The sequence below is a fragment of the Macaca mulatta genome, chromosome 9, assembly GCF_049350105.2.
Source record: "Macaca mulatta isolate MMU2019108-1 chromosome 9, T2T-MMU8v2.0, whole genome shotgun sequence".
NCBI classification, from domain to species: domain Eukaryota; kingdom Metazoa; phylum Chordata; class Mammalia; order Primates; family Cercopithecidae; genus Macaca; species Macaca mulatta.
Genome location: NC_133414.1, coordinates 79161283 through 79184515, shown reverse-complemented (window position 1 = coordinate 79184515; position 23233 = coordinate 79161283). Strand labels below are relative to the sequence as shown.

Here is a 23233-nt window from a genome sequence, read left to right as displayed (position 1 = left end):
GCCGCCGCAGCAATTTAGCAGAGCCCTCCTCCTCCTCCTCCTCCTCCTCCTCCTCCTCCTCCTTCTTCTTCCAGAGTCTCACTGTGTCGCCAGGCTGGTTTCTTCTTCTTCTGACAGAGTCTCACTCTGTCGCCAGGCTGGAGTGCACTGGTACGATCTTGGCTCACTGCAACCTCTGCCTCCTGGGTTCAAGTACTTCTCCTGCCTTAGCCTCCTGAGTAGGTGGTATTACAAGTGAGTGCCACCAGGCCTGGCTAAAGTTTGTATTTTTAGTAGAGATGGGGTTTCAGTATGTTGGCCAGGCTGGTCTCAAACTCTTGACCTCAGATGATCCATCCACCTCGGCCTCCCAAAGTGCTGGGATTACAGGTGTGAGCCACTGCGCCCGGCCAGCAGAGCCCTCTTCTAAGTAAAGCATCAGGGCGGGGTGTGGTGGCTGGTGCCTGCAATCCCAGTGCTTTGGGAGGCCAAGATGGAAGGATCGATTGAGACCAGGAGTTTGAGACCAGCCTAGGCAATATGGTGAGACCCTGTCTCTACAAAAAATTTAAAAATTAGCCAGCTTGGGCCGGGCGCGGTGGCTCAAGCCTGTAATCCCAGCACTTTGGGAGGCCGAGGCGGGCGGATCACGAGGTCAGGAGATCGAGACCATCCTGGCTGACACGGTGAAACCCCGTCTCTACTAAAAAATACAAAAAACTAGCCGGGCGAGGTGGCGGGCGCCTGTAGTCCCAGCTACTGGGGAGGCTGAGGCAGGAGAATTGCATGAACCCGGGAGGCGGAGCCTGCAGTGAGCTGAGATCCGGCCACTGCACTCCAGCCTGGGCGGCAGAGCGAGACTCCGTCTCAAAAAAAAAAAAAAAAAAAATTAGCCAGCTTGTGCCTGTAGTCCCAGCTACTTGGGAGGCTGAGATGGCAGGAGGTCAAGGCTCCAGTGAGCCATGATCACACCACTCCACTCCAGCCTGGGTGACAGAGTGAGATCCTGTCTCAGAAAAAAAAAAAAAAAAAAGGAAGAAGAAAATCAACAAACAAAGTAAAGCATCATAGAGCAGTTGTCTAAACTCTCTTCAGTGAAGGCCACCAGCCTATCAGACTGTGAGCTGCCTAGGAGCAGGGGGGACCCCTGACTCCTTTCTCTCTGAGACCCCAGCCCCTGGTTTATAACTGCCCACTGTTTGCTGGAGTCTGCAACCTACGTGAATGAATTCAGTCTCGTAAAGGCAGGTCTAAGACAAGTCTCTTGCTTCTACCTTTAGTCTGTACCCCCAACTGTTGGTCTTGGAGGCTGATGCCCAGGCTCAGAGGTGCCATCCAGTGACTCTGCTGGGCACATGTGGCTCTCTGTGATCTCAAGCTAGAAATGAGCCTCCATCTCCCGCCTGGTTTCCAGAGCCCTCCCCTGCAAACCCCTTGGAGCCCAGAAGCACTCCAGCCCCATGCAAATACTTGCCCTTCCCCAAAGTTCAAAGCGGTTCTTTCTCCGCCCAAAATGAGTTTGCCTCCTCTTCATTCAACAAAACATTCCTATTTATCCCACAGATCCAGCCCAAGAGTCTCTTCTACCATGAAGTTTTCCTTATATGATCTCTCTCCCCTCAGGCACTCTCCCCGAGACCCCTTCCTTATCCAGGCTCCGATCCAGCCATTCTTTGTTTATGGGACAAGATCTTCGAGCCCCTGGGAGTTTCCCACCAGCAAGCCTGGTGCTGGTTTGCACTGTAGTCTTCAAAGTGCTGGGCAAAGGGTCTGGTATACAGTAAATGGAGGTTGCAAACCACCATGCCTGCAGCTGGCCCCGGCTGATGTGGTGTTTTGTCTGCCACCAACTATGTTGTTTTTAAAAGTTTTTTACTGACTGCCATGACTCGCACCTGTAATCCCAGCAGTTTTGGAGGCTGAGACAGGAGGATCATTTGAGTCCAGGAGTTTAAGACCAGCCTGGGCAGCATAGCATGACCTCATCTCTAAAAAAAACAAAAAAGTACATCCAGGCCAACATGGTGAAACCGTGTCTCTACTAAAAATACAAAAATTAGCTGGGCGTGGTGGTGCTTGCATGTAATCCCAACTATTTGGGAGGCTGAGGTAGGAGAATCGCTTGAACCATGGAGTCGGAGATTGCAGTGAGCCGAGATCGCGCCTCTGCACTCCGCCTGGGTGACAGAGCGAGACTCCACCTCGAGAAAAAAAAAAAGAAAAAGAAAAAAAAAGTGTCTGGGCGTGGTGGCCTACGCATGTAGTTTCAGCTATGCAGGAGGCTAAGGAGGGAAGATGGCTTGAGTACAGGAGGTTGAGGCTGCAGTGAGCCATGATTGTACTACTGTACTCCAGTCTAGGTCACAGACTGAGACCCTGTCTCAAACACAACAAAATGAAAACAGAAAGAAAAGTCTTGAAGATGCCGGGTGTGGTGTCACATGCCTGTAATTTTTGAGATTGTTCATAAAAATGTTTTTGTTTTCTTCTCTTCATTTGAGAAATGGAAAGAAAGTTCTGGGCCCTCATTTCAACATGGCAAAGGTTCCCTAAAGCCAAATAGTCACTATTTCCTTTAGGCAGGGTCTATTCTCTCTTTTTTTTTTTGAGACAGTTTTGCTCTGTCACCCAGGCTAGAGTGCAGCGGCTCAATCTCAGCTCACTGCAAGCTCTGCCTCCTGGGTTTATGCCATTCTCCTGCCTCCGCCTCCCGAGTAGCTGGGACCACAGGCGCCCACCACCACACCCGCTAATTTTTTGTATTTTTAGTAGAGATGGCGTTTCACTGTGTTAGCCAGGATGGTCTCGATCTCCTCACCTCGTGATCCACCCGCCTTGGCCTCCCAAAGTGCTGGGATTACAAGTGTAAGCCACCGTGCCCGGCTGGGTCTATTCTCTTAAGTGCTAGAGTCAATCCTTAACTTATTACATCTATTTGCCTGGCCCTGGAGATCCTTGTTATATTTTATTTTATTTTAAAATTATTATTAGTTTTTTCTTTTCTTTTTTTTTTTTTTTTGAGATGGAGTCTCACTCTGTCGCCCAGGCTGGAGTGCAGTGGTGTGATCTCCACTCACTGCAAGTTGTGCCTCCCAGGTTCATGCCATTCTCCTGCCTCAGCCTCCTGAGTAGCTGGGACTATAGGCGCCCACCACCATGCCCGGCTAATTTTTTGTATTTTTTTTTTTTTAGTAGAGATGGGGTTTGACCGTAGCCAGGATGGTCTCGATCTCCTGACCTCGTGATCCGCCTGCCTTGGCTTCCCAAAGTGCTGGGATTACAGGCGTGAGCCACCGCGCCTGGCCTATTATTAGTTTTTTGAGATGGAGTCTTACTCTGTCACCCAGACTGGAGTGCAGTGGACTGATCTTGTCTCACTGCAACCTCTGCCTCCCGGTTGAAGTGATTCTCATGCCTCAGCCTCCTGAGTAGCTGGGATTACAGGCATGCACCAGTACGCCCATCTAATTTTTGCATTTTTAGTAGAGATGGGGTTTCACTTTGTTGGCAGGCTGGTCTTGAACTCCTGACCTCAGGTGATCTGTCCCTCTCAGCCTACCAAAGTAGTAGGATTACAGGTGTGAGCCACTGCTCCCAGCCCCCCTTGTTATATTTTAGATGAGAGAAAGACACTCTGGAGTCAGTTAGGAGTGTTTGGGTTGGGCTTATCTCATTGTCCTTCTCCAAAGCTACTAACTCATGCATTGTGGGTAGGTGGCACAGGCTGGATAAGATAGACATAATCTATTATTCTATAAATGCTTACCATAATGTGTTTGCACTCTCCTATCAATCCTATGAAGTGGATTGGATGGTTACTCCCATTTTACAGGTGAGGAAACTGAGGCTCAGAGAGGTTAAGCAGCTTGCCAACGTGGAGAATCTAGCAGGTGGTAAAGTTGTGAGGGGCTCCAATCACTGTGACTTGAGAACCCACACTGGATGCTCCCTTGTCCCAGCAGAGTCACTTATTATTACTTTCCTTGCACAGAGAGGTCTTTCCCAGCTTCCCCCATCTAAACTGACATCCTGCACTCTGTTCTATCACTGTTTATTTTCTCCACAGCTCTTCCATGGTCAGAAATTACCTTGTGGCTGGGTGCAGTGGCTCATGCCTGCAATCCCAGCACTTTGGGAGGCTGAGGCGGGCAGATCACTTGATGTCAGGAGTTTGAGACCAGCCTGGTCAACATGGCGAAACCCTGTCTCTACTAAAAATACAAAAATTAGCCGGGCGTGGTGGCACATGCCTGTAAGTCCAGCAACTTGGGAGGCTGAGGCAAGAGAATCGCTTGAACCTGGGAGGTGGAGGTTGCAGTGAGCCGAGGTCGTGCCATTGCACTCCAGCCTGGGCAACAAGAGCAAGACTTTGCCTCAAAAAAAAAAAAAAAAGAAATTACCTTATTTTGTTTTGTACTGTGTGTTTCTTTTTTATCCTTTCCCCTCCCCAGCACTAGGCTGGCTATAAGCAGCTTCTCTGTTTAGTTCGTTGCTGGACCCCAGTCGTTAGCACAGTTCTCGACACATGCAAGTGTTCATAGTACATGTTTGTTGAATGAACGCATTTAACCCGGTGTCTGCATTGCAGGACACAGAGGTAAGAAGGCAAAGACAGGGAAGGCGCTTCTTGGTGCGGTGGTCACCAAAAGGACATAAGTCCCTCAGGTCAGCAGCTTCCACTGCTCTCAAGTTCTTCCACCTCACTCTCCTGAGCACATGGTCGGGTACACAGTGGGTCTCACATACTGGGTGCGCTGTCTTGGCATGCCGACATCTGGACATCAGCAAGACAATGGCTTCTGTGTCCCCATCTCCTTATGGACACGATTCGTGTTACTGCACTTTCTGTGTGCATCACTCATGCCTCCAGTCTCTCTCGTGGCCCTTGCAGGAGCTATGTGACCTAAGCAGGGCTGGTACCACCCTCAGACAGAGTGACTGGCCCCACATTGTCCAGCTGGCAGGGCCTGGCCTGTCTGACTCTGAAACTCAGGCTCCTCCAGCTCCCAGGGCCCCCCAGCCTCTTGGGGTGGAGCCAAGTCGAGGCTTGTGCTTCCCACAGGGTCAGGAGGTGAAGGCACAGCCTGGCCTTGGAACCCCCGCGGAATGGGAAGGTTTTGTGAAACAAACAGAGAGACCACCAGGAGGGTGCCCTCCCCTCCCACCCCGGAAGCTTCTCAGAGATTCCCACAGCCCGGCCAGCTGCCTCTGCCTTCTACCTTCCCACTTCCCCTCCACGGGGAGTCACTGGTGCTGAAGTTAAGCTGGAGTTTGATGACCTAACTCTGAGCCTGGGGGTGGGAGAAAGGCTCTGTGCTTGAAAGGAAGATAGAGAGAGAGAGAGAAAAGCCATGAATAAGAATCAGAACTGACCGGGCACGGTGGTTCACACCTGTAATTCCAGCACTTTGGGAGGCCAAGGCAAGCGGATCACCTGAGATCAGGAGTTCAAGATCAGTCTGGCCAAAGTGGTGAAACCCTGTCTGTACAAAAAATACAAAAATTATTCGGGCATGATGGTGGGTGCCTGTAATTCCAGCTATTCAGGAGGCTGAGGCAGAAGAATTGCTTGAACCCAGGAGGCAGAGGTTGCTGTGAGCCAAGATTGTGCCATTGCACTCCAGCCTGGGCAACATAGTGAGACTATGTCTCAAAAAAAAATGAGGCCGGGGACGGTGGCTCACGCCTCTAATCCCAGCACTTTGAGAGGCTGAGGCGGGTGGATCACCCGGGGTCAGGAGTTTGAGACCAACCTGGCCAACATAGTGAAACCTCCTCTCTACTAAAAATACAAACTGGGCGTGATGGCGGGCACCTGTAATCCGAGCTACTCGGAAGGCTGAGGCAGGAGAATCGCTTGAACCTGGGAGGCAGTGGTTGCAGTGAGCTGAGGTGGTGCCACTGCACTCCAGCCCAGGCGACAGAGAGAGATTCTGTCTCAAAAACAAAACAAAACAAAACACAAAACAAACAAAAAAAACGCCAGGAGCGGTGGCTCATACCTGTAATCCCAGCACTTTGGGAGGGCGAGGCGGGGGGATCACGAGGTCAGGAGATCGAGACCATCCTGGCTAACACAGTGAAACCCCATCTCCACTAAAAATACATAAAAGTTAGCTGGGCGTGGTGGTGGGTGCCTGTAATCCCAGTAATCCCAGCCACTCGGGAGGCTGAGGCAGGAGAATGGTGTGAACCCGAGAGGTGGAGCTTGCAGTGAGCCGAGATCTCGCCACTGTACTCCAGCCTGGGTGACAGAGCGAGACTCCATCTAAAAAAAAAAAAAGAAAAAAGAATCAGAACTAAGAATAAACACTAAATAAACTAAGAATAACACTAAGCACTTAGGGAGTGCTTACTGTGTGCCGGGCACTGACTGCGCCAGAGATTTATATGTGCAATTAACTCATTGTCTCCCAAAATTGCTTGATGACGGTTATCACTGGGAGCAATTATTAATCATAAAGGGAGCTCTAAAAGTCCTAGTGCTCTGTTTTAGTCATATTTAATCTTTGATAACTTCAAAAGTATAAATGATAGAAACTTACAAAACCAGCTTCTGATAATTTATTGATATTTCTTTTATACTTATTTAGTTTTGCGATCTTTGAGTAACATATTTTCAATTTTATTGTTTTGTTTCCGTCAACATGGGCTATCTTCAAAAAGCATTTATATTAAAAACGTATTATTCAAAATTCAAAATCGTCCAAAAGACCATTGATAATTCAAGTTCAAAGCTGAACAGATAATGACCAGGCATGGTGGCTGTGATCTCAGTACTTTGGGAGGCCAAGGCAGGAGGATCACTTGTGCCCAAGAGTTCAAGGCTGCAGTGAAATATGATCACGCCACTGCACTCCAGCCTGGGTGATAGAGTGAGATCCTGTCTCTTAAAAAAAAAAAAAAAAGTGAATGAGTAAACAAATTGTGGTATATCCATATATTGAAATACTATCTGACAATAAAACGGAATGCACTATTGATACACATGAAGGGGATGAATCTCAAAACAATGATACGACAATGATGTGGAGTGAAAGAAGCCCAACAAAAAGTAGTATGCACTGGATGATTCCATTTCTATAAAATTCTAGAAAATGCAGACTAATGTATAGTGACAGAAAGCAGATCAATGGGTTGCCTAGGGATGGGGAAGAGGGAGGGATAACAAAGGGCAGAAGGAAAGTTTTGGGAGTGATAAATATGTTCGTTTTCTTTCTTTTTTTTTTTTTTTGAGACAGAGTCTCACTCTGTCACCCAGGCTGGAGTGCAGAGGTGCAATCTCTGCTCAATGCAACCTCTACCTCTGGGGTTCAAGTGATTCTCGTGCCTTAGCCTCTGGAGTAGCTGAGGTCACAGGCGCGCGCCACCGTGACTGGGTAATTTTTGCATTTTTAGTAGAGACGGGGTTTCACCATGTTGGTCAGGCTGGTCTCAAACTCCTGACCTCAGGTGATCTGCCCGTCTTGGCCTCCCAAAGTGCTGGGATTATAGGCGTGAGCCACTGTGCCTGGCCTATTAATTTTCTTAATCGTGGTGATGGTTGTATATATATATGAAAGCTTATCAAAATGCACACTTTAAATATTTGCAGTTGTAGCCTGGTCAACATGGTGAAACCCCATCTCTGCAAAAAATATAAAAATTAATCGAGTGTGGTGGTGCATACCTATAGTCCCAGCAACTCCAGGGGCTGAGGCAGGAGGATCGCTTGAGCCTAGGAGGTAGAGGTTGCAGTGAGCTGAGATCATGTCACTGCACTCCAGCCTGGGTGACAGAGTGAGACCCTGCCTCAAAAAAAAAAAAAAAAGAAAAAGAAAAAGAAAATATTCACAGTTGTGTGTTCATTATACCTTACTAAAGCTGTAAAAATGAAATTCAATGTAATAAACTTTAGAACTATAAAACTTGGCTAGGCACAGTGGCTCATGCCTGTAATCCCAGCACTTTGGGAGGGTGAGGCAGGAGAATTGCTTGAGGCCAGGACTTCCAGACGAGCCTGGGCAACATGATGACACTGTGTCTCCACAAAAACTACAAAAAGTAGCCAAGTGTGGAGGCAAGCACCTGTAATTTCAGCTACTCAGGAGGCTGAAGTGGGAGGATAGCTTGGTCTCAAGAGATTAAGGCTACAATGAGTTGTGATTGCACTCCAGCCTGGGTGACAGAGTGAGACCCTGTCTCAAAAAAATTACAGATATCCTATATGTATCTTATTTGAAACTCATAAAACTAATATGTGTAAAAAATTTAAATAAACTTTGATGTTCTTTGTAAGTTTATAGCATTTATACTTCTGAAACAGTATACTTAATAGAATATACTTCTATTAGAGCTTAAAAGTGCTCTAAAACTTTTAAGGATATCAGTCTTGTAGGTCTATTGCCTCCGGGTCCCTGGAGTGGGACCCAGGAATCCTTGCTCTTTCAAAGAGTCTTAGGTAAGATGGGAAACAGAGCATAAACTCTTCTCTCTCTCTCTCTGTCTCTCTCTCTCCCTCTCTTTCGCTCTCTGGCTTTTCACAAACACATAAGATAGGTATTTCTAAAGATGAGGGATCTGAGGCTCAGAGAGGCTTGGTGACTTGCCCCAGGTCACACAGCTCATTAACAGCGGTGCTGGGATTGGAACCCAAGCAGTCTGACTCCAAAGTCCACACAGGCACGGGTTGGGGGCACTTACATCATCTCAAACTCCCCAGTCCCTATTCCTTGTTGGCCACTGACCCCAGAGCTCTCAAGAGCCCCAGGCTGGTGCATCCCCCACTAACATCAAAGGGCCCCAGGCTTCAAAGGCAGGTGAGGAAGATGCACATACCCCATACCTGGCTGAGTATGCAGGGAAGCCTGGGAGAGCTAATACGATTAAGCAGAGACCCAGTGGGGCCGGAAGTAGCTTCCCTGAGTAGATCATTCGCTGGAAGTGACTTGCATACATTCTCACCCACCAACCACCCTCAGAGTCTTTCATTCTAGGTCTACTAACAAAACCTCTGGACACTTGGGAATCAGGACAGCAGTGGGGGCTGTGCCAAGTATGTGTCCATCCCATAGATGGACAAATTTGTTTGAAACCAGTTGCTACCAAATTTGTGCCAGGCATGGTGCTGAGTGCTTCGGACATGTCTCATTTTTATCCTGAAATTAGGTACAGGGTAACCATTAAATGTATGACTCCAAGGAGCTCCTTTGATGTTGCATTCTCTAGGTATAATTATTCCCATTTTACTGATGAGAAAACGAAGGCGTGGAATACCTGCCCAAGGTCAAGTTGGTACTAAGTGGCTAGAATTGGAGCCCAGGACTATTTTGATTCTAACCTCCATTCCCTGCCTTGGTTGTCAGGAGGGAACAAACAGCTAAGACCCCAGCATGTTCTCCTAGCCCTTTCCCTTCACTCTGGGTGTCAGGAGTGGCAGGGGTTAACTCTGTGTCTGTTTGCCCAAATTACCCCACATATCTTTAGGGAATGGGAAATAGACAATCTAAAGCTGAGATCACCTCCTCATGATTCGAGACGTTACAAAACCACAAGGCCTCCCCGACCTTCTTCCATTGCTCCCATGTTCATGCCACCATCCCCCAATCATTCTCCCACCAACCTGCACTGCAAGCACTCCCTGACAAAGGCTGCTGTTTCAGAGCCAGAAAGCGCTGGGGTTATGAGGAGTGAGGGAGACTCCAAGCGCAGGGCCACTTCCCCCCACCTCCTGTCTTGGCCACACCAGCCTCTTTCCCAGGGGAGCTTCCAGTCCAACCTTCCCAGCCTATTCTTGCCTACTCCTGCCCTCCTACCCTACCCCTCAGCTCTGTTTTTCTGTCCTCTCTGTCCCTGTCTGTCTTTCCTTCCCCACTGGAAGATCTAAGGTCACATACCCTTTCTCTGTCTGTACCTGCCTCAGGTCCTAAGCTGCCCCAGCAGGGATGGTGGGGTCAGCAACAAAAATTTGAAGGGACCCGCCCTGCTGGGGAAATCGTCCTTGCTGGGAAAGTGCAGCCAAGGAAACTCCCTGAGGGCAGAGGTGGGGGAGCGGGAGGGTTGTTTAAATTAGTACCAGTTAGGCTGGGGTATGGAGGGCAGGACACCTAGATCCTGCTCCCAGCTCAACCCAGACCAGCACATGACCTTGTTGAGCCTCCGTTTCCACATCTCGGATGATTCCTAGCCCTGTCTCCACACTCGGCTGTCTTGTGCTTGGTGGAACTCTGAGGCCAGCGGGTGGAAGTGTCTCCTAACATTCCAGGCCTGCACAGCTTCTTCTCCCTCTCCTCTACCCACTCTTTGATGAAGTGCAGCCGATTCCCACACACACCATCCCCTGCTCTCCCTCCCCTGCCTGCTTAGTTCTTATTTATTGTGCTATTGTGCTTTTTTTGTTTTGTTTTGTTTTGTTTTGAGATGAAGTTTCACTCTTGTTGCCCAGGCTGGAGGGCAATGACGCGGTCTCGGCTCACTGCAAACTCCACTTCCTGAGTTCAACCAATTCTCCTGCCTCAGCCTCCCAAGTGGCTGGGATTACAGGCACCTGCCACCACACCCAGCTAATTTTTGTATTTTTAGTAGAGACAGGGTTTCTCCATGTTGGCCAGGCTGGTCTCGAACTCCTGACCTCAGGTGATCCACCTGCCTCGACCTCCCAAACTGCTGGGATTACAGATGTGAGCCAGGGCACCCGGCCATACAGTGCCTTGTTTTTTTTTCGGTTTTTTGTTTGTTTGTTTGTTTTTGAGACGGAGTCTTCCTCTGCGTCCAGCCTGGAGGTGCAATGGAGCAATCTCGGCTCACTGCAAGCTCTGCCTCCCAGGCTCACGCCATTCTCCTGCCTCAGCCTCCGGACCACAGGCACCCACACCACGCCCAGCTAATTTTTTGTATTGTTTTTAGTAGAGACGGGGTTTCACCCTGTTAGCCAGGATGGTCTCGATCTCCTGACCTTGTGATCCGCCCGCCTTGGCCTCCCAAAGTGCTGGGATTACAGGCATAAGCCACAGCACCCAGCCTTTTTTTTTTTTTTTTTTTTTTTTGAGATGGAGTTTCGCTCTGGTTGCCCAGGCTGGAGGACAATGGCATGATCTCGGCTCACTGCAACCTCCGCCTCCCAGGTTCAAGTGATTCTCCTGTCTCACCTAGTGGCTGGGATTACAGGCGCCTGCCTCCAAGCCCGTCTAATTTTTGTATTTTTAGTAGAGATGGGGTTTCACCATGTTGGTCAGCAGGGTCTCGAACTCCTGATCTCAGGTGATCCACCCACCTTGGCCTCCCAAAGTGCTGGGGTTACAGGCATGAGCCGCCGTGCCCGTCCTGTATTGTGCTTTTTAAACACAAAATGCATGCCTATTCGCTGTAGAAAAAGTGCAGACTATATAATGGTATATACAGGAAGAGAAAAATCCCCTGTAACCCCGTGATCTAGATATAACCATGGTTAATCCTTTGGGGGTACATTCTTCCTGCCCCTTGCACTTAGGTATTGATGTGCACATGCATTTATGTGCACTTAGAAGAATCACACCATGTGAACTGTTCTGTAAACTACTTCTTTTATGAAACCTGAACATCTTTCCAGGCCATAAAGCATCCTCTCCACTACCATTTAAAAATAAACGTTGGCTGGGTGTGGTGGCTCATGACTGTAATCCCAGCCCTTTGGGAGGCTGAGGCAGGCAGATTGTTTGAGCCTGGGAGTTCGAGACCAGCCTGGCCAACATGGTGAAACCTAGTCTCTACTAAAAATACAGTAATTAGCTGAGAGTGGTGGCGGAGGTCTGTAATCCTAGCTACCAAGAAGACTGAGGCAGGAGAATAGCTTGAACCCGGGAGGCGGAGGTTGCAGTGAGCCCAGATCTCACCCCTGCTCTCCAGCCTGGGCTACAGAGGGAGACTCTGTCTCAAAAAAAAAAAAAAAAAAAAAAAAAAAAAAAAATCTTAATTCTTTAGGCCTCCTCCTCCAGGAAGCCAGCCTGGAGGATTTCTCTAGCCCAGTCAGCCTCTCTCAAGGTCCTTACACCAAGTTCCGTGTTATCCACCTTCTCTTGGACTGTGAGCTTTCAGGGGACAGAAGGCCCCTCCGGACCCTTTCACTCAGTGCCCGGTGTACGTAATAGGTGCTTAATAAATGAGGCTGGAAAGGGTACTTTTCTTGATTGCTGTCAGCAGGAGGAGGCCGAGGCAGAGGAAAAGAGCACTGGACTTGGAGTCGGCGTGCCTCCCTGTCTCTAGCTTCGCGTTCTTGTTTGCAGCGAGGAGGCATAGTGGTCTGTGCGACGCAGGGCCCAGCCCCGCTTGCCCCGCCCGCCCCGCCGCGCCTGGCCAGGCGCCTGGCACAGCCAAGGCGCCCAGCGGAAGCCCCAGCCATGGCAGAACCGACGGAGCCCGGTGAGGTGAGCGCGCCTGGCAGGCCCGCGGGGCTGGAGGCGGAGGCCCAGGCGCCCGCCCCCGTGGGAAAGCGCGCGGAGGGCGACCCGGGTGAGTCAGCCTGCTAGCAGACGGGCTGCGGAGCTAGAGGACCGAGGCCCGAGGCGGCGGTGAGTGTTCCCGCCGGGCGGGGAGCGTAGTCGCCGCCAAGGGGGACCCGCCCCTCTCCCTTGTTCCCCGCACTGCGGGTCCCGCCGCCGGGGCCGGGACACGAGCCTAGCGAGACAGAGACGCTCCGGCGCGAGCTCCCGCCCCGGCCTGTGGTCGGGCGGGGTGGGGGTTACCCAGGGCTCTGCCCTCAGCAGGGTGTGTCCCCTCCCATCTGTCCCGTCCCCTCGCTGGGTTTCTGTCCAGTGGCCTCATTCTCTTGCTGCTGGTGGGAAGGGTGGGATGTGCCTGGTTGGTAAATTGTGGGGCGCCACCAAACGCGGGTAGCCCCCATTTGGTGCCAGGCTGGGCCTAGTGCGTGGGCAGGAGAGGCAGGATGGGCTCCGCACACCATCACCGCCTTACCACGGTGCTGCACTGCTAAACAAGGGGTTACTGCTGCTCCTGGGCTCAGGAAGAGAGCGGCTCCCCCACCTTTATCCCCCGCCATCCGCCTACCCACTGCTTCACCCTTCCCCCACCCTGCCCCACTCCAAGTCCCAAGGAGCCCAGTTTAAAAGAGCCACTGCCACCGTTTGTCCAGCGCTCACTGGGACACTGCCTTGTTATAAACATTTTGCACAGTTACCTCAGTTAGCCCTCCCGCTGGCACTATACTGACGGCTGCCTTTTCAGATGAGGAACCGGGGCTCGGAGAGGTGAAGTCACTTGTTCAAGGTCACTGCAGTCAGAGGCGGAGTTACCCTGAGGCTAATTGAAGCCCTTAAGTTTCAGACCCTTGCAAGGCCGGGACCTAATTTTTGCATTTCTATTTTTGTGTTCTTTTCCTTTAGAAGCCCCCTCCCCCAACAGTAGGAGGGTCAAGCCCCTTCAAAATGGATCTCTCTGGCCGTGCCTGGTCTGTCTGCTGTCCTCTGTGGCACTGCCCCGGATGGGTGGGGATGGGGGATTGCTAGGGCTGGGCAGTGCCAACCTGGCAGGGAGGGAAGGACGTCCAGATTTGGTCAAGGGGCCCACATGCCCTCTGCATGAGTCTTGGCAGACTCCAAACAGCCTGCTGTGTGCGGAGCCAGCTTAGGCAGAGCCCTCCTTGTGACGTTGGGATCTTCTCTGGGACTCAGCTGTCCTCATCTGAGTTAGGGGTGGTTATTATGGGGTAACTGCAGACACGAGGTGAAAGTGGAAGGAACAGAGGCTGGAAAGCTCGAAGCCCTGCCTGTCCTGCGTTCCCCCTCCCACTCCCCCCCCAGCCACCCCACAGGTGCCTGCCACTCTGCCCTGTGCCCTCGTCTTCACAGCCAGCCCTCTCCTCTACAGCTGCCGCATCTTCTCCACAGCCAAGTTGTCCGTGGTGCCGTCTCCCTACACTCCCCGCTTCACGGTCACCCTTCACCCCGTTCCATTGTTTGCCTCCTGCCTCCACCCACCATGGCGTCTGCCCTGGCTTGGGTTGTATAAGAGAGATTCCGTGTTACCAAATTGGCTCTAGCCCTGCCTGGCCGCACAGCAGCCTTTGACACGGTTGAAATGCTCCCCACCTCTTAGCTTTTGTGCAGCTAAGCTTCCCTTCCGCCGTCTGGGCCCCTCCTCAGTTCTCTTTGTCTTCTGAGCCTCTTCCCCCTGCCCCAGGCCTCCCCTCCCCTGGGCCCGCCCTCCAAGGCTGTGCTTGGACTTCTCCTCTCCCCTGCCTCTCCTAGAGACCCTCACCCATCCTGGGGCTTAAAACCCACCAATACCCATGGTGCCCGGCCTTTGTCTACCTCAGACCAGTCCTCACAGCTCTGGACCCCTGCACCCACCAGCCCACCCGTGCGTCTCCCGTGGGCTCCCTCATAGTCATCTCTGGCTCCACTCATCAAGACTGAACTCCTCTGTGCCTTCTCCAGCGTTCTCTCTGCAGCCAAGCCCCTGGTTGCTGATTCCTTCCTCCCCCAACACCACAACATCCAACCCCAAACCAGCCCTGTGGATCCCACTTCCAAAATGGCTCTCTAGAATCCACCTGCTCCTCCCCATCTCCTCTGTCACCACCTGGTCCCAGCCACCATCATCTCTCTCCTGGACAACTGCAGGGGCATCTCTCTCCTGGACAATTCCCTGCAGTTGTCCAGGAGGGGCCTCCCTGCCTCCACCCTGGCCCTCCAGAATCCACTCCTCTCAGGAGCTACTGCGCTAGATGGGATGGCATCACTCCCCTCACTGACACCTTCAGTGCCTCCCATTGCCTGTAGGATAAAATACAAGCTCCAGGCCGGGCCAGGTGGCTCACACCTGTAATCCCAGCACTTTGGGAGGCCAAGGTGGGCAGATCACCTGAGGTCGGAAGTTCAAGACGAGCCTGACCAACATGGAGAAACCCAGTCTCTACTATAAATACAAAATTAGCTGGTCATGGTGGTGCATGCCTGCTACTCGGGAGTAGTAATCCCAGGCTGAGGCAGGAGAATTGCTTGAACCCAGGAGGCAGAGGTTGCAGTGAGCTGAGATTGTGCTGCTGCACTCCAGCCTGGGCAACAAGAGCGGAACTCCGTCTCAAAAAAAAAGAAAAGAAAATGCAAGCTCCAGAACCCCGGCCGGCGGGCCTCAGCCCTCTGGGCTCATTGCTGTGCAGCTGCAGCAGCCTTCTTTCTGCTTCTGGAGTGTGATGTGGGTGTTCCCATTGTAGGGCCTTCGCCCCTGCTGTCCCCTCTGGCTGGAATGCCCTTTCTCCCACTCTTTGCCTGGCACACATCTAATTAGCCTTCAAGTCTTAGCTTAAGGATGACCTCCTTGGAGAGGCCTTCCCCATGACCCCCTGTCACACTCCCTAAGAGCACCCTGAGTACTTACTGTCAGCTGGAATTATGCCTTTATTTCTAGGGCTATGGGTTAATGTCTGCCACCCTCACCAAACTGCAAGCTCCACAGGGCTGTCTGGTTTACTGTCTGTGTTGCTCTGCCTCTCCCGTGCCTAGCGTGGTGCCAGGCACACAGTGGGCACCCAGGAAACACGTATGAAGGAGAGGCGTGGAGACCCAGCTGCCAAGGTTGTCCTGCTGCCATCTGTCCAGCAGGTGGCCTCCCAAACCAGAGCTTCACCTCTGGAGATGAGTACCCACGGTAGTCCTCAGATTTTGGAACAGCTCCTATGCAAATCCTGGGGCCCCCCACTTGAGATCCACATGGCAGATATGTCTTCAGTCCCAGAGATCCCTTGGCACTTGCTTTTTTGAGATTTATGACTTGGCATTGTGATTTTTTCTGTTTTTTGTTTTTGTTTTTATTTTTGAGGCAGGGTCTTGCTCTGTCACCCAGGCTGGAGTGCAATGGCACAATCATGACTAATTGCAGCCTCAACCTCCCTAGCTCAAGCCGTTCTCCCACCTCAGCCTCCTGAGTAGCTGGGACTACAGGCATGTGCCATCATGCCCGGCATATTTTCGTATTATTTGTAGAGATGGAGTTTCACCATGTTGCCCAGGCTGGGCTCGAACTCCTGACCTTAAGCGATCTTCCCACCTCAGCCTTCCATAGTGCTGGGAATACAGGTGTGAGCCCCCACCCTCAGCTTGGCATCACGATTGTCTACCTGCATGTCCTGCAAGGGGACTAGGGGCAACTCAGGCCAGAGACCTGATCTAACTGTGGAGAGACTGCTCCTGGAAGTTAACATTAAGGCTTTGGAGCCCCATGCCTGGGTTCTAATCTTGGCTCTGGGGCTTCCTCGTTGTGAGGCTTAGGTGAATTGCTTAACTAACCTATGCCTCCCCTGTAAAGTGGTAATACTACCTGCCTCATAGGATTGTTGTGAGACTTGAATGAGGAAATACATGAAGAGTACTTTTTCTGGTGCCTGGCATGTAATCAATGCTCAGTAAATGGGAGCTTTTATCACTGAACAATTCTTTACCCCTACTGAAAGCCCAGTCTCAGCTGGGGAGAGGCTGCCCACTGTTGCACTGGGCACAATTGTGCATGCTTGTGCAGGGCATGCACACACATATGCAGGAACAACACACAACTCTCCCAGCTGTGGCGTGAGCTGGCCAAGGTGCCTCCCTTGCCAGAACAAGGGAGCCTGGCAGATGCCTTGTGCCCCCTGGCACTGTGCCTCCTGTGCCCAGTACCATTGGCTTGGCAAGACAAGTTGCCATGGCAGCAGGTGATTGGGCCTGCAGGCGGGGACAGTGGCTGGCCTTGGCTGAGCTCTCTGGCTTTTTAGAAGGGGATGGCTTGCTGCCAAGGCACAGGCTTTCCTGTTACTTGGCTGCATCCATGGCCACACCCAGGAGCCCTTTTGGGCTCCCAGCCCTGGGAACTGGGAGACTGAGCCAGCCACTCACTCTGGGCATTCCCCCAGGCCTGGACACATGCCCCATTGTCCATCACTCACACTCCACTAGAAAGATCTGGCGTGGGTCTTTTTCCTCTACCCCATGGGGAACTCCTGGAGAGTTCAGGTTGCACCCAACACATTGTAGGTCTCTCTGGAATGTTTGTGGGGTGAATCAAAAAACAAAAAATGAACAGGTAGAGCAGGTAGAATTATGACTTTACTCTCTACTCACCACCTGGAGGAGAAGAGGTAGTGAGAGGAGTGTAAAGTCTCCAGACGTAATTCTACCTGCTCTAGACATTAATACCTAGTTAATAATATTAATTTAGTACCCACTGTGTGCCAGACATTGCTCTAGGTGAAGCCAAGATTTAAACCCAGATGGATACATTCCTGCTGTCATGAAGCTAATATCCTAGTGGAGGGAGACAGACAATAAACAAACAGGCAAACAAAACCAGGAAAACATCAGATAAGGACTACAGGTGCTGTCTGAGAATTACAATAGGGGGATGCAGTAGGGAGGAACTGAGTGGCCGCTTCAGATGTGGGGACAGGGGAGGCCTCTCCAAGGAGGCGACATTTAAGCAAACACCTAACTGGAAGAAAGGAAGATCTGGATGGGGAGCCTTCTAGGAAGACGTATGAACTAGTGCAAAGGCCCTGAGGACAGACCACACTTGACCGGTGTGGAAAGAAGTGAGGTTGAACTTAGTAGGTGAAGGGGATGATGAAGATACACATACAGTAAAATGTACTAATCCTAAAGTTACAACTTGATGAGTTTTCACACATGCATTTGTCCGCATAACCCCTATCCAGATCAAGCTATAGCACCCCAGCAGTTCCCCTCAGGTCCCTCCCAGTCAGTGTCGCCACTCACCCATGGGCTGCTCTTCTGGCCTTGATGATTGTCATAGGCTAATTTTGCCTGTCCCTGGACTTCATATAAGTGATGAGATCTTATGCTGTGTTCTTGTTTGTATCTGGCTTTTTCCTTGTTTTTTTTTTTTTTTTTCTTTTTTCTGAGACAGTGTTTCACTCTTGTTGCCTAGGCTGGAGTGCAGTGGCATGATCTCGGCTCACTGCAACCTCTACCTCCCGGGTTCAAGCAATTCTTCCACCTCAGCCCCCTGAGTAGCTGGGATTACAGGCATGTGCCACCACACCCAGCTAATTTTTTTGTATTTTTAGTTGAGATGGGGTTTTATCATGTTGGCCAGGCTGATCTTGAACTCCTGACCTCAGGTGATCCGTCCGCCTCGGCCTCCCAAAGTACTGGTATTACAGGTATGAGCCACTGTGCCTGGCCTGGCTTCTTTCATTCATCATTAGCTTTGTGATGTTCATCCATAATGTTGCTTTGTATCAGCAATTCACTCATTTCAGTTGCTGGGGTATTCCAGGCTAAAACTGTACTTCCTTTTTTTTTTTTTTTTTAAAGATGGGGTTTCGCTCTGTCGCCCAGGCTGGAGTGCAGTGGTGCAGTCTCGGCTCATTACAGCCTCCACCTCCCAGATTCAAGCTATTCTCCTGCCTCAGCCTCCCAAGCAGCTGGGATTACAGGCACATACCACCATGCCTGGCTAATTTTTTGTACTTTTAGTGGAGATGGGGTTTCACCATGTTGGCCAGGCTGGTCTCCAACTCCTGGCCTCAGGAGATCCGCCCATCTTGGCCTTCCAAAGTGCTGGGATTACAGGAGTGAGCCACCATGCCCGGCCTCTACATACACTTTTAAGCAGCTTATATATGCTGGTGAAAGTTCCCCTAGTTCTCTTCCATTTTACAGGTGGGGAAACTGAGGCTCAGAGAAGGGAATAGACTTATCCCTGGTTACTCAGGCAGTTAGGGGCTGACACTGGTGCTGCTGACTCTGCAGAAGGCAGAGTCTCTGGGTTCCAGGGAGGGAGGAGAAGAGAATGAATATTTACTGAGCACCTACTATATATCAGGTCCTCCATAGGTATTATGTCATTTGCCGTCATCCTCAAAATAACCCCGCCAATTAGGCGTGATTATGTTAGTTTTACAGGTGAGGGGCCTGAGTCTAAGAAACATATTTACAGAGTGGAGTCAGGACTCAGGCAGGCCAGTCTGACTCCAAAGCCTGACACCCTCCAAGACATTACGCTGCCACTCAGGGAGGGGTAAAGCCTCCACGTGCCAAGGCTGCACAGGCAGAATGCCGAACTCACAGGTGAATGAAGAGCTTGAGGGGGCTCGTTGGATTCGGCTGGTCCCTCCTCAGGACGGAGGACAGCAGGGAGAAAGGTCCTGGTCTTCTGTTTTCAACCCCTGCCAGGGTCCCACAGACATTTACCCTCTGAGGCCCCAGTTTCATTGTTAACTTGCTGTTAACTTTGGGCCAGGTACTCCCTCTCTGGCTCCTTTTAGCTCTGCTCTTCTGAGTGGGGTTTGGACGGGGAGTCTCTTGCCCTTTACTGTTCTGATCCTGCCCCATGCCCCAGGGCTGTTACTGGGGAGGCTGGAGGGGAGAGGGGCTTTGAGACCTCCAGGGTCTCCACCTCCTCCACATGCTGGTCTTCCTGATTCAGAACAGGACCTCAGGCACCCTTGGGACTTTGTGGGGAGGCCTTTTGTTGGAGGAGGACAATTATTTTATTGCATTTGGTGGGTTATCTTTAAAAAAAATTGTGGTAAAATATACATAACATAAAGTTTGCCATTTTAACCTTTTGTTTTTTCTTTTGCTTTTTGAGGCAGAGTCTCACTCTGTCGCTCAGGCTGGAGTGTAGTGGCACTATCTTGGCTCACTGCAACCTCTGTCTCCTGGGCTCAAGCGATTCTCCTTTCTCAGCCTCTGAGTACTTGAGATTACAGGCGCCCGCCACCACGCCTGGCTAATTTTTGTATTTTTAGTAGAGACGGGGTTTCACCATGTTGGCCAGGCTGGTCTCTAACTCCTGACCTGGTGATCTGCCCACTTCGGCCTCCCAAAGTGTCAGGATTACAGGTGTGAGCCACCGTGCCCGGCCATTTTAACGATTTTTAATTAAACACTACAGTGGCATTAAGTACATTCTCGTAACTGTGCAACCATCAGCACCATCCGTCTCCAGAACCTTTACATCTTCTCAGGCTGGAACTCCTTACCCATTAAACAATCACCGAGGCTTTTAAAATAGTGGTTTTTGGAGATGGCAGATGCCCTCCTTGAGAAGCGTGGGGGAAGTTGTAAGAGAACGTGAGAGAATGTGGAACACTCTGAGGAGAAGGGGCAGGAATTTGAGGGGAGAAAGCAAGGGCCCCGGGGCAGGCAGACTTAGCAAGTCCACCTCCGGGATGCTGCCAGGGCTTCGAGAGTCCCCTGCATGGGCCCTTTCCTTCCTTCCACAGCCACCCCAGCCCACCATCCTGGACTCGCCCTCTCTCCCTGTAAGGAAACAGTGGGCATTTTAACGATTTCGCTTCCTCCTGCCAGCAGCAGCCCACTCCTGCACCCTCTTCAGAGACTTGAAGTTGGGGACAACTGACGGGCGGGCCTAGTGGGTGCAGAAAGGGACTTGTCCACAGGTCTCTAAGTGTCAAACGTCAGGTAGGTGTGAAGTCAGAGCCAGGAGACCAGCTTCTGGGGGGTATGGGAGGTGTTGAGTGTTGAGAGAAAGCAGGGTTTCATTCTCTTTTTGACCCCCTTGGGAAAGAGGTCCCCTGGGGAGCTGGAGGTAGAATCACAATTAAGGCCTATTCTGGTCCTAGAGGTTCCCACTAGCCTTTGAAAGTCCTCGGATGTTTAGCTGGAGAAGCCTGGGGGTCGGGGTATGAGATGGTGTTTCTCAAATATTTGAGAGGCAGCCCCCTGGGAGGAGGTACCTATGCTCTGGTGGTCCCAGTGGCAGAGGTGGGGGGTGGGAGGCAAGGGGAAGTAAAAGACTAGCTGGAGAGTGAGGGGAGCCACTGAGAAGTGGATGTCGGGCTCACGTGTGGAGAAAGGTGAAGGACATCCTAACACCCAGCACACATCTCAGAAGCGGATGGCCTCTGAAGGAGTGAGATCCCTGTCACTGGGAGGATTCAAGTCAGGCAGCAGTTTAGTAGCCGAACACAAGAGCTCTGGAGTCAGAGAGGGCTGGGGGACATTGAGCAAGTTCCTCAATTGCTGTGTGCCTCAATTTCTTCATTTATAAAATGAGGATAGCAATGGAATTTGCTCTAGGGGTTTTGTGAGGAGTGAGATCATGATTCTGACACAGTAGCCAGCACTCAGAACACACCCAGGACAGGACAGGAGTGCATGGAGGGGATTCTTGGATGAGGTGGGCAGTTAGATTAACTCCTCACTATGAGCTCCCCGCCCTGATTTTCATGGAAGGAGTGCCCTGGGGCTCATTGTGACAATGTCCCTGAGTTATCGGAAGTTCGCCACCTGCCACCAAATGGGCAGTTTACCCGCTCCCCCCCGCCCCCGCCACCTCCCACTGATGGGGTCTGAGGACAGTACCTTGTGATAACGCACAAGGCAGGGGTTATTTATCCCATTTTATAGATGAGGAGACTGAGGCTGAGAGGCTCCTTGGCTTTCCCAATGTAAACATGGGAAGGCAGGAATGAGACGAGGATTCTAGTTTCCAGAAGCCTGGTCAGGGGCCTTGACCTGTCGTGATGGCCCTTATGGAGCCTGGCCCCTGGGCTTCCCTCTGTCAGGGTAGTTGCCTCTCTTACTAGGAAGAAGGCAGGTGCAGTCCACCAAGCAAGGTTTTTTTTTTGAGATGTAGTTTCGCTCTTGTCGTCCAGGCTGGAGTACAATGGCGAGATCTCGGCTCACTGCAACCTCCACCTCCCGGATTCAAGTGATTCTCCTGCCTCAGTCAGCTTCCTGGGTATCTGAGATTACAGGCGCCCACGACCACACCCAGCTAATTTTTGTATTTTTAATAGAGACGAGGTTTCGCCACATTGGCCAGGATGGGCTCGAACTCCTGACCTCAGGTGATCCATCCAGCTCGGCCTCCCAAAGTGCTGGGATTACAGGCTTGAGCCACCGCACCTGGTCACCAGGCAAAGTTTTTAAGGAAACTTTCTTTCCCTGGAACTCAAGTGTGGAGCCCCCATTCCCTGCCTTTGCCCCACAAGGAGCCCCTGCCCAGGACTTCTTATGGACGGGGTGTAGTGGGCAGAGCACAGCAGCCTCACCCTAGCCCATGAGGCGGGACTCTGTGTGTGTGTGTATGTGTATGTGTGTGTGTGTGTATTTTTTTTTTGAGATAGTCTCACTCTGTCGCCCAGGCTGGAGTGCAGTGGTGTGATCTTGGCTCATTGCAACCTCTGCCTCCCAGGTTCAAGCGATTCTCCTGAGGCAGGACTCTTATTATGGCCTATATAGATGAAGAGACTGAGACTTGGGGCACACAGCTGGTAAGGGACAGAGCTGGGATTTAAATCCGGCAGCCTGGCTTTAAAGCTTGCCTTTATCTACCCACAGTGGAGGGGGCACAGTACCATCTCTGAATCCATTACCTCTAGCCGCGGAAGGCACCTTGGATTTAGGGCTGCATGTGTTCCTTCTGAGCCTTGGCCAGCACACCCTTAAGAGGAGCTGGCATTGCTGGGCCCCTGCCAGCTGGAGTTGGGAACATCTCACCCCCCAGGCTGGCAGGCGGCTAAGGGTCAGATTGGCCTATCAGCCAGAGGAAAACCTCGGAGTCCCTTGGAACATGGATTCTCAAATGTGAAACACTCTACCATGGCCTTACACCCTCCTAGCGGGCTTTCCCAGGCTCAGCTCTGGAGATTCTGGCTGAGGAGGGCTGGGCGGAGCCTGGGAGTCTGTCGTGTAACCCCTCTGCCAGTGATTCAAATGCATACACAGGCAGGCTGGGGAACGACTGTTTACTCCGAACTGCCGAACTGCCAGACCGTGAATGCCTGTCTCAGATTGTCTGGGGGTGTCTGGAGGGGCCTTCCAAGCCAGCGGAGCTCCCGCATCTGCTAGTTGAAGTGAATGTGCATTGCATACATTATGCTTCTGAGTTTGCTGTAGAGGTGAGCAGGCCGATAAGCTGGGCTGGGTTCCCCTGGGCCACCCCTGCCTGCTGCTGGGTGCCTGCAAGATGCAAAGGGTGGGTGGACTGGCTGGTGTCTGTGCCTTCTGAGAAGCCTAGATCTCAGTCAGCACCACAAGGAAGGAGACTGAGTCAGGTTGTGACTCCTCATTGCTGGGAATAGTCAAGCAGAGGCAAGGGGGCTTAGTACAGGGCTGCTCCAGGTCTGGCAGGGTGCACTGACTTGCTTCTCAGACTGTTTCTTTTTTCTTTTCTTTTTTTTTTTTTTGAGACAGAGTCTTGCTCTGTCACCCAGGCTGGAGTGCAGTGGCGTAATCTTGACTCACTGCAACCTCTGGTCCCCAGGTTCAAGCGATTCTCCTGCCTCAGCCTCCCAAGTAGCTAGGACTACAGG

General features: G+C 51.4%; 1 protein-coding gene across 2 annotated transcripts in view; it reads left to right on the top strand.

The window, feature by feature from the left end:
* The first annotated feature begins 12106 nt into the window (after window positions 1-12106).
* Window positions 12107-23233, top strand: part of PALD1 (phosphatase domain containing paladin 1) — a 110409-nt gene continuing 99282 nt past the window's right edge. Inside the window, exon 1 of one of the 2 annotated variants that reach the window (XM_028826536.2) lies at window positions 12107-12503. The gene's annotated coding sequence lies outside the window, so the exon portion shown is untranslated. The remainder of the gene's footprint in view (window positions 12504-23233) is intronic. The other variant, XM_077946654.1, reaches the window with a different exon arrangement.